The sequence below is a fragment of the Barbus barbus genome (genome assembly GCF_936440315.1).
Source record: "Barbus barbus genome assembly, chromosome: 14".
NCBI classification, from domain to species: domain Eukaryota; kingdom Metazoa; phylum Chordata; class Actinopteri; order Cypriniformes; family Cyprinidae; genus Barbus; species Barbus barbus.
The window spans coordinates 21,236,319-21,247,103 of record NC_136742.1 but is presented as its reverse complement, the minus strand read 5'-3'; the positions used below and the strand labels follow the sequence as shown (position 1 = coordinate 21,247,103).

Sequence of the window (10,785 nt, the reverse complement as noted above, 5' to 3'; positions counted from 1 at the left end):
AAGCTGTTTTAGCGAGTAGACTCGTCGAAAATGTTATAGGTTATAAATGACTCTTTCTAAGCGTCTGTAGAGTAATAACTAGCGTTTATGCAGCCACGTGCCAGTATTCTGAGCTGCTGGATAAATATTAGCAAAGCAAGTGTAGTTTTTGGTGGACATTTTTAATGTTCAACTTTTATAGGTTATAAATTCCGAACCTTTTGTAGAGTAACATTTGTCATTTATTCAAGCTCCATTCTTGCATTCTGTAAGCAGATATGTGCCGTCAAAGCAAGAACAGTGCACTTTTTGTTAAAAAATGGTACATAACCGCCTGCAGAATAATATCTCGCATTTATTCACGAATAAATATAAGATTTTGAGTTTGTATTTATAAAAACATATTTCTTATGTATCGTGTTTGTGACTTTATACAAACCTGAAAGAACAACATGCAGTGTGTCTGTTCTCCATAAAGGGATAGAAGGTGTCAGTGTACAGAACTCAATAAAATTATTAGGTTTTGAATCAACATGGCGGCGTACAGGTTACGGTGGACAACGAGATGTCTTTTAAGACTTAACCTTACTTTCAAAAAGACAGGTTTGTCGAGAGGAGTTTGGTGTGAACGGTTTAAGGCCGTTAGAGGTGAGCATGAAAATGGGGGGGAATTAGGGGCTTCTGTGGCTAATTTTACTCCATTATTAAAAAAGTATTAAACTAATTTATCTATTATTTCTAAGTTTTTTTGTTTTTCCTTCTGGGGCCTGAAATAGAGGAATTTTTTTAAACAATACTTTGCTGAATGTGTTTTGTGGCACCTTGTCTGGTTTAGGTCTTGGGTATTTGGGTCAAAATCATGGGTATTTCTTGTTTGCTGGAATTATAAGGGCATTCTAGCTGTATTCTAGGGCAGTGAATGCTTTGAAAGTGAAGTGATATACTGCCAAGTATGGTGACCCATACTCGGAATTCGTGCTCTGCATTTAACCCATCCAACGTGCACACACACAGCAGTGAACACACACCCGGGGTACCTGGGCACTCAAGGGCACCTCAGTCGTGGTATTGAGGGTGGAGAGAGCGCTGTACATTCACTCCCCCCACCTACAATCCCTGCCGGCCCGAGTCGAACCTTTGGATTACGAGTCCAACTCTCTAACCATTAGGCCACGACTTCCCTTTGGACTCTTCCCACTAAACATTGGATGTCGGATAGACGTGCAGATCATGTCTATATTGGGTCCGTCGGTCCATGACCAATTCTGGACATCTATTCGACGTCCAAACTAGGTCCACTATTTGGACGTCCAACCATGACCCAACTTGGACGTCATTTTGACGTTCAACATTTGACCTAATCTGGCTTATTTTTTTTGGACGTCATTTGGACGTCCATGGCAGTTGTGATATACACATTAGACGTGCGGTAGACGTCGAAAAAAGACGTCGCCTGGCGTTACAAAACAACCCCATCAATGGACGGAAATTGGACGTCCAAAATGACATGGAAAAGATGTCACTACGACGTCACATTGCGCAGTGGGTTAAGACGTGTATTTTTTCCCCTTTTTTCTCAAAGTTGGATAATGTCAGCTCTCCTATAGTCTCTTATCCCTCAGTCACACATACATTATATCAGGAGAATGTCTTTAAATTCTAATCAAGGAAAAATCATACCTTCTTTTTAAAGAACTTCAAAAGTTTCGCTTGAACCATTTTGTGCGAAAAATGACAAATTTGCTTGTGCGCTTGTTACAGTAACGAGTTCTGATTGGCCAATCGCTGTTATTTAGTTCATAAATGATTTTAAGGAGAGAATTTTAACAGTTCATGTGTATGATAAGTTTTACGTAATAAACTAAATTAATAATCCAAAGGGGATGGTGGCTTGTCGTCTTGATTTAAAAAAAATAAAATAAAAATGAACAGTAAAGCGATTTTTATATTAGTCAGTATATACATCCCCTAGATGTAAATTTTTCTGGACCAATTTTTTTTTAAGTATTCGTTGGAAGAAAGCATGGTTACTCCCTGAAAAATTTAGCATTTCTAATAAAATAAGATTAGAATAATATTTTAAGATTTTGCATAATGTTTATCCAAGGAACTGCCTCTAACTTATGTGTATTCTGTAAAGTTGAGAGAGAAACTTTACTTCATTTATTCTATCATTGGTTAAATCTCTTTGGGAGAACTTAAGTAACTTAAAATATGATTTAAAAGTTTTGCTGAAAGGTATATTTCTGTATTTTTCTGTCAGTGATCATGCGTTTGATCTTGTTTTTTTTTTGCATTGTAAAATTTATATTCACAAAAACAAATTTCTCAAGATGTTACCTAGATTTTGTTTTTCTTGCTGAGATTTTGCTTATTGTTAAATCTCTTAAACTCATTGATGAAATAAGAATAACAAGTTTCTTATGATGATATTGTTCTTACTGATTGAGGTGTTTTTTTCCCTTTGTTATTGTATTTCAATGCAGTGCTGTTTCATCGTAGTGCTGTTTCAACAACAATAGCCTTTAATAAATTGTAAAACGTTAAAAGAATATTTATTATTATTGTTTTAAAACTAGCAACCAAGCTGTCAAAAAGATTAACTATTTAATGTGCTGTATAAGCATTTTATAGGAACACATTTCTTGAAACTTTCCCAACTTTTAATTATTTTAAGTTTAAAGGTGTCATATATCTTTTACAGCTGTAAATCATACAGTAGGCACTAGGCAGTATGTTTTTAGTTTTTTTGAAGCAGTTATTGTTTATTTATTGTAATATATAGTGTGACCATATTTTATTTACAAGATATGTTCATTGTGTGTTTTGCATAAAACATACAGTTCACCCAAAAATGTAAATTGTCATTATTTACTCATGTTAAAATGAATCTCTTACTTATACATTTGTTCATAATCAAGAAAAAAGGTATGTCACATATAATAGGTGTTTAGTGGATCTACTGTTCTGCATTCATTAATTACAACATCTTCACAGTCTTACTGTGAAATATTAAGGAATTGTTATTAAGTATTATGTGATATAAGCACTGTAAAAAATTCCTTACTAAATAGATCTCCGATATGCATTTAAAATATTCTTGTTTCTTAACGATATTCAAAATTTTTTGCAGGACATTCATCTATGTCAGCACCTTGGGCTGCTCATGGTGGACTCATCAGCCACTATGACAGCCTTGTCCGCTCCGGTTCACTGCGAGAGGATGATCAACAAAGAGCTGCACTTCTTCAGCTAGAACAGTTAAACAGAGTGATGACAGACTATACCAACATCCCTATCCTTCTCCCTCAACCTGAAGACTGTTTACATAGTCAACCCATCTCAGAACTGAAGAATAATTCAAGTAAAGTAAACCTTTGCAGTCCTGAAGAAAAGATGTCAAACGAAAAAGAGGACCGAGATGTTGACAACACACAAGAGGTATGGGTTTATATATGCTAAACTGAGCAGTGCAATCTGTGAATGTTTACAGTGAAGAAAAAGCAGTCCAAATTTCAGTCAGACTCCTTCGCTTGCACTGTGCCATTGCCTAATTTGCTGTGGGACTGTTGTTTGTAGGTCAAAGCAGCTTCAGCCTGTTTGTGTTTGTGGGGGTGGAGAGTGGGAGCACTTGCTGGATCACAGCATGGCCCCCTACTGAGTCAGAACACCCCACCTATCCCTCGCCTCAGTAATGAGGGGTCGCCATTGTCTGGGAAAGAGATTCCCAGCTCCACTTTCAATATGGGGATATAAACATGTACAGCGATGTGCTCTTGTGTTGATTATTTAGGGCAAAATGGGCGAAACAGAGTAAATGAATAAATGCATTCTTTTCGTTTAAAAGTAAATCACTTAAGTTCTTTTTCCCAAAAAAATGAATTAAAATCCCAAAGTCATTGTTTATCTAAAGCATTACCAGCGCAAACAACCGTTCATTTGTGAAAGAGTGGAAAACAGAGCCTAAGAGTGTTGGCATGTGAACTTTTTCCCCTTGGCTGCGTAGAGCATGACTCCACCTTGTGGATCCGTCCCTGACGGGGCCTGTGTCTGCTCTCTCTCAGTCTCTTCACTGTGTTTGTCCACTCTACCGTGACTGGACCACTGCCACCAGCCACAATAACGAGCTACAGAGAGTTCTGGAAGTCAGTGAGAAGTCACACGCTGTCATCCAAGAACGCTGCGCCTCACTGCTCAAACAGCATTCCCCCCACTGAAAAAAAAAAAATTCAGAATACGGGCACTAGGATGTCGGCTCTGTCTTTCCTGAATGTTCAATTGTCTGCAGCCACAGACAGTTCTGGACTGGCTCATCAAACGCCTTGTACTCTGAAACTTGAATGCGTTGTGGACATTGTTTGGAAACTTTGAGTCAAGGGCACTTAATCATATAAGTCGCCAAGAGTTACTTGAATATTTATTTTTGTTAAAATTGGTGACAAAATCAAACAATAAGACGTAGGATAAAATGTGCTGAGGCAAACCAGCTTTTACAGCGTTACACAAGATGTTAATATTTGCATTTATTTTACAGTCCCCAAAGCCAAATCCTCCCCACGGCTACTATATCCATGGTGATGTTGGTAAGCCCAGGTACATTTTTTTAGCTGTGGCAACAAAATTAGTCATTTTAAACATGCATATATTGAGTTTGGAGGGATTGGACTGGACCTTACATTGGAGAGGCCAATTAATGCTTATTGTGTTTTGTTTCATAATCAATAGGCACTGGAAAAACAATGATGATGGATCTTTTTTATTCATTTGTGGAAAACAGAAGAAAAAGGAGGGTTCATTTCAATGCATTCATGTTAGACGTACATAGAAGTAAGTTCTAACTAAACCAAGGTGGCCTGTTCTCGAGTAATTGTGGGTACATAAATGGCCATATACACTACAATTTAAAAGTTTGGCGTTTACGTTTTTTGTTCTGGGTCACAAAAAATACTGTGAAAATTTGTAAAATTGAAAATATTATTACAATTTAAACAGTTTTTCAATATATGCTAAAATGTAATTTATTCCTGTGATAACAAAGCTGAGTTTATAAATATGAATATATATAATTGTCTTTATCATGTGATCAGCTTAATGTGTCTTTGCCAAATAAAAGTATTAATAAAAACTGATCCATAACTTTTGAACAGTAGTGTATATTTACCTCATTCCATATTAATCAATTTGAAGTAGCACTATTTAGATTTTTTTACAAGTAGTAAACTAACATGCCTTGTATCATGCATGAATAGGAACTTAAGGAAAATAACAGCATAAAGTAGAATAGAGTCCTCTGAGATCAAAATTAGATTTTGTCTAGGTTCTGAGAGCATTTGCATTTATTTCTATTGACTTTGAATTTGTGCATTGCATTCAGGGATCTACAAACTAAAACAGAGCCTGTCAAAGCGACGGATAGGTAAAATGACAATGTATCACCCCATCTTTCCAGTTGCCATGGAGATCGCAGAAGAAACCTGTCTTCTATGCTTTGAGTTTCAGGTAAGGGCAGGAGTAGGGAAATTGGGAGGGCGAAGAGTTTGTAAAATTGTTGAAAGTTGCAATTTCAATGCATATTTTGTGTGTTCATGCCTGAGTGAGGGGAATAATGTGAGCTGCAGAAATCCCAAATATAGAAAGAATCAGCATGTGCTGATGCTATGTTTATATTGATGTACAGTAGTTAATCTGACTAGAGTGTGGAATAACTCTTCGTAGAAATAAGCCTTGTTCATTTTGGAGCCATCTAGTGGAGTCAGATACCTTCACACAGAGCTGAGGCCACAGATAATCGAGATTAGAAAAAAAATGGAATCTAGTTTTTTAAAACTAAAAATCTAATTTTTTGTTCTCTGGTTCAGTGTGGTGTTTATTGATTTCTAAAAATGTCCTGTTATCTTAATATTACATGCAGTACTCAAATAACCATTTCTGATAATCAAGAGCTCATTCTCTCACTGCTTAAGGATGAAGGGCTGCTCTTTTTATTAATGGACTTTAAATTGAAATGTTTACCTCAGACCTGATCGCTTTCATATATTTATTTTGTATGGGTTCTTATTATTGCCTGAAAGCTCACCTCGCCAATCGTCATTTGCAGCAATATGGAAAGCACAAAGATTTTGTTTATGATGCATAAATGAGGAGCTGACAGCCCCTTACCAATCAGGAGCCACTACCACTTAAGCATGCAAATGAGGCATCGAGTTTCAGTCAGCCCCTCTTGCTTCCTTGAGTGAGGGGTAATGGAGAGCGACTATGGCGGGTCGCATGCATCCATGCCTCTTAAATGCTAATGAAATTTCTCCATTCTCTTCATTAGTCCGGCATCATTATCAGTAATTTGTAGCCTTCCCCTTTTGTCCCTCACCACTCCCTTAATGAATGCAAGGTATTGAGAGAAAGACCAAGAGAGATATAGAAAGAGGAAGAGCGAGCAGAAAGCGCTTGAGGCATTGTCTCAGGCCCCTGTCAGTCGCTGGGTGAAATTACTCATCGACAGAGTTGTGTAAGTAAAGGTTTAAGATCAAAAGAGTGCAATTTGGCACCCGTGTGCGCCACACAAAAGTGACTCTTTGCTGGCGTAATTGGATGCTCATTTAAATATCCGTGCCCGTTGTTTTTCGCTGTCGTCCACAACAACGCCACACAGAGGGCTTTCTTGCACTCAACCTGGCAATCAATACTCCGAGACTGAAAGTGTGTGTGTGTATACACACTCGCACACGAGTGTCGTGGTGCCTGTGCAACAAACAAAAAACAAATACAGGACGGATGAAAAGGTCATAATGAAATGACTCCTTTGAAATGAAGAATAGAAGAGGACGGTTAAAGGAAATGTGATCCAATTTATGCCGTAGCACCTCGTCTTTGTAACCGACCACCCTTCCGACAACACACACGCACACCCTCCACCTTGCTGCACGTAGGGCCACTATAGAAGACGCTAATTGGGTTTGATGGGGCCGAAGGTTTAATATGCAAAAAAGGGAAACACTTCAATATAAGAAAAACAACATATGCTGGGGGTATGGCAGTCATAAGTGTGTCCTTCTAAGAATAGTAGAGCTCAGTGAATGAGATGATCTTCTACATGACAAAAACATCCCCGGCCCAAATTTTTCTCCTCGTTGCCAGATATGCAAACGCTAATCAAGTATAATGCGACGCAAGGAAACTCTATATGCGTTTTGACTAAATGCATTTCAACCCTGAAAAAGTAGCAGAAACGTGGGAGAAGATGAGAGCGGACCATGGTCGATCTCATTGTGGGTTATTGACTAAAGGGCTCCTTTTGTCAGGGGAGGGTCAGCAGACCCAGTGTTGCTGCAGATGTGTGTGAGGCAACAGCTCGCTGCTGTGAAAAAGGCAACGTTTAAATGATAATAATGAATGATGATGATGAAAATGATAATAATGAAAGGACCACTCATCCTCTCGCTTCTGAGATTCAGGGACAGCCATGCCAGGCGCTCAAGAGCACAATGGGAGCACATCTGTGTGTGTGTGTGTGTGTGTGTATGTATTTGTCTCTGTGTGGCCATCTGGCTGTCATTGTGCCACTGATTTTACCTCGAAACACTGTTTATTTATTTATATATTTATTTATGTATTCAATTATTTACCTTTTTCAGCGCTTTGGCCACTTGTCCTTGTCTCTAGCAGAAAGCCGCGGCTCTGTGTGGCCATTTTACAGTCAGGTGGAGTGGCTTTGTGTCTGTCCTGCGTCTGTGTGTGAGCGCGTTGGGGAGGGTGATGTTAAAGGACCTTGGCCGAGGCTTTGGTTTTAAAATGCAACGACACCTGGTTTTCACTCATTCATTCGCGTGCACATGCATGCGCACAATTGTGGTAATTAGCTCAAGGCAGAGGAAGGCCAAAGGGGAGAGAGTTGTGCCTCGCTCATCTCCAGCTAATACACCTGTGCTCGCTCCCATAGTGTCTGACTGTCCTGCCTAGAGGACAGAACAGAAACAACAGAAGCTATAGGTTGCTTTAGAGGCAACATGAAATTAAAACCAACCTATTTACTGCATTAATACACATTCATTTGTCTTATTACAGTTTGCCAAAAATTGTTTAATTTGACCTTTTCCTATGAACTTTTACAAGTGCAGTTAAAAGGAAATAGCTGATGCAGAATATGGGTTGCTATAATACATTTTTTTTCTTCAGAGTACAATGAATAATAATCGTTGTCTTTTTTCAGGTGGTGGATATAGCCGATGCTGTGATTCTGAAGCAGTTATTTGAGGGCTTGCTAAAATGTGGGGTCGTTGTTGTGGCAACCTCAAATCGACCACCTGAATGTAGGGAGATGTCTGGGTAATGCTGAAGCCATTTATGTGATTAACAGAAACTGGTGTTCGAATGTCCAGGTCCATGCAGAAAATCTGTGATTTTTTTTTTTTTTTTTTTTTTTTTTTTTTTTTTTTTTTCAATCTTATTATTTAACCCTGGAAATAAAGTTGAGTAAAAATGTGCCTGTTATTACTATATAAACTTAATATTTTCAATTTTTTACATTAAAATTTAAATGAATTATTTGACTTCTAATTAATAGATTTTTTTATTACATTCAAATCAGGTGTACTTGTTCAGCTGTAACATTTGGGAGAGAATTATTGAATATGCACTACTTTTTTGTTTGTTTTTTAAAAGAAATTAATACTTTTATTCAGCAAGGATGCATTAAATTGATCGAGAGTGATAGTGAATACTTTTACATTGTTGCAAAAAAATCATGAAGATTTCTGAAGGAACTTTGAAAATTCAGTTTTGCCATCACAGGAATACAGGTGCATCTCAATAAATTAGAATGTCGTGAAAAAGTTAATTTTTCTTGTAAGTTATTTCAAAAAGTGAAACTTTCATATATTTTAGATTCATTGCATGTAAAGTATGTTTTAATTTTGATTAGAGCTTACAGCTCATGAAAGTCAAAAATCAGTATCTCAAAATATTAGAATATTTATATTTGAGTTTCAATTAATTACATCCCTACAGTATAAATTCCGGGTATCTTTTGTTCTTTGAAACCACAATAATGGAGAAGACTGCTGACTTGGCAATGATCCAGAAGAAGAACGTTGATGCCCTCCACAAAGAGTGTAAGCCACAGAGGGTCATTACTGAAAGGTGTATCAAAGCATATTAAATGCAAAGTTGACTGGAAGGAAGGATTTGGGTAGGAAAAGGTGCACAAGCAACAGGGATGACCACAAGCTTGAGAATACTGTCAAGCAAAGCTGATTGAAACACTTGGGAGAGCTTCACAAGGAGTGGACTGAAGCTGGAGTCAGTGCATCAAGAGTCACCACGCTCAGACGTCTTCAGGAAAAGGGCTACCAAGCGACTTCTGAACCAGAAACAACGTCAGAAGCATCTTACCTGGGCTGTGGAGAAAAACAACTGGACTGTTGCTCAGTGGTCCTGAGTCCTCTTTTCAGATGAAAGTAAATTTTGCATTTCATTTGGAAATCAAGGTCCCAGAGTCTGGAGGAAGAGTGGAGAGGCACAGAATCCATGTTGCTTGAAGTCCAGTGTGAAGTTTCCACAGTCAGTGACGATTTGGGCTGCCATGTCATCTGCTGGTGTTGGTCCACTGTGTTTTCTGAAGTCCACAGTCAACGCAGCCATCTACCAGGAAATTTTAGAGCACTTCATGCCGCCTCCTGCTGACAAGCTTTATGGAGATGCTGATTTCATTTTCCAGCAGGACTTGGCACCTGCCCACACTGCAAAGGTACCAAAAGCTGGTTCAATGACCATGGTGTTACTGTGCTTGACTGGCCAGCAAACTCGCCTGACCTGAACCCCATAGAGAGTCTATGGGGTATTGTCAAGAGGAAGATGAGAGCAGATGATGCAATGCAGATGACCTGAAGGTCGCTATCAAAGCAACCTGGACTTCCATACCACCACAGCAGTGCCACAAACTGATCACCTCCATGCCACGCTGAATTGAGGCAGTAATTAAAGCAAAAGGAGCCCCTACCAAGTACTGAGTACATATACAGTAAATGAACATACTTTCCAGAAGGCCAACAATTCACTAAAAATGTTTTTTTATATTGGTCTTATGAAGTATTCTAATTGGTTGAGATGGTGAATTGGTGGGTTTTTGTTAAATGTGAGCCTAAATAATCACAATTAAAACAACCAAAGTCTGTGTGCATTGAATTTATTTAATACACGAGTTTCACAATTTGAGTTGAATTACTGAAATAAATGAACTTTTCCACGACATTATAATTTGAGATGCACCTGTAAATTACATTATAAAAATACAAATCAGTTTTTTAAAATTGTAATAATATTTAATAACATTACCATTCTATTGTATATTGGTCAAATAAATGCACCCTTTGAAAGAGACTTCTTTCAAAACATTTCAAAAATATCATACCGACCCAAAAGTTTTAAACTGTGGTGAAAATGTGTAAATATATTTATTTCAATTAGTTTTTTATAATTCATAACCCTTTTTGCAAAAACAAACAAATCTGACAATAAAAGCAATTTATTCCTTTCATTTCCTGCATCAATTTCCAGGGTTAAGTGTGTGTTTTCTGATACTGACCTGTCACCCACACAGCACACATGACTCTTTTACATTTTCACCTTGTATTGTTCACTACCTACTTCCCAACAATAGACCATCATACCTTTCTCATTCTCCTCATTCTTTTGTGTGGCCTGAAAGTAAAACATGTCCCTAAACTACACGTCCGTCTCGTGTTCTAATCCAGTTCTGCACCATCTCATGTGTCAGGATCTTATTTCTTCTTTTTCACTCCTTTCTAAAGT

The 10,785-nt window shown here is 37.9% G+C and overlaps 1 protein-coding gene and 1 pseudogene across 2 annotated transcripts in view; both read left to right on the top strand.

Moving 5' to 3' along the window:
• LOC306879751 (enhancer of rudimentary homolog) overlaps positions 1-10,785 on the top strand; it is a 1,222,178-nt gene that overhangs the window by 625,351 nt on the left and 586,042 nt on the right. The window lies entirely within an intron of this gene.
• LOC306880635 (lactation elevated protein 1 homolog B-like) overlaps positions 489-10,785 on the top strand; it is a 28,592-nt pseudogene continuing 18,295 nt past the window's right edge. Inside the window, exons 1-6 of the transcript in view lie at positions 489-627; positions 3,113-3,420; positions 4,514-4,562; positions 4,705-4,806; positions 5,354-5,478; positions 8,186-8,285. The product of the transcript in view is annotated as a lactation elevated protein 1 homolog B-like (transcript). The remainder of the gene's footprint in view (positions 628-3,112; positions 3,421-4,513; positions 4,563-4,704; positions 4,807-5,353; positions 5,479-8,185; positions 8,286-10,785) is intronic.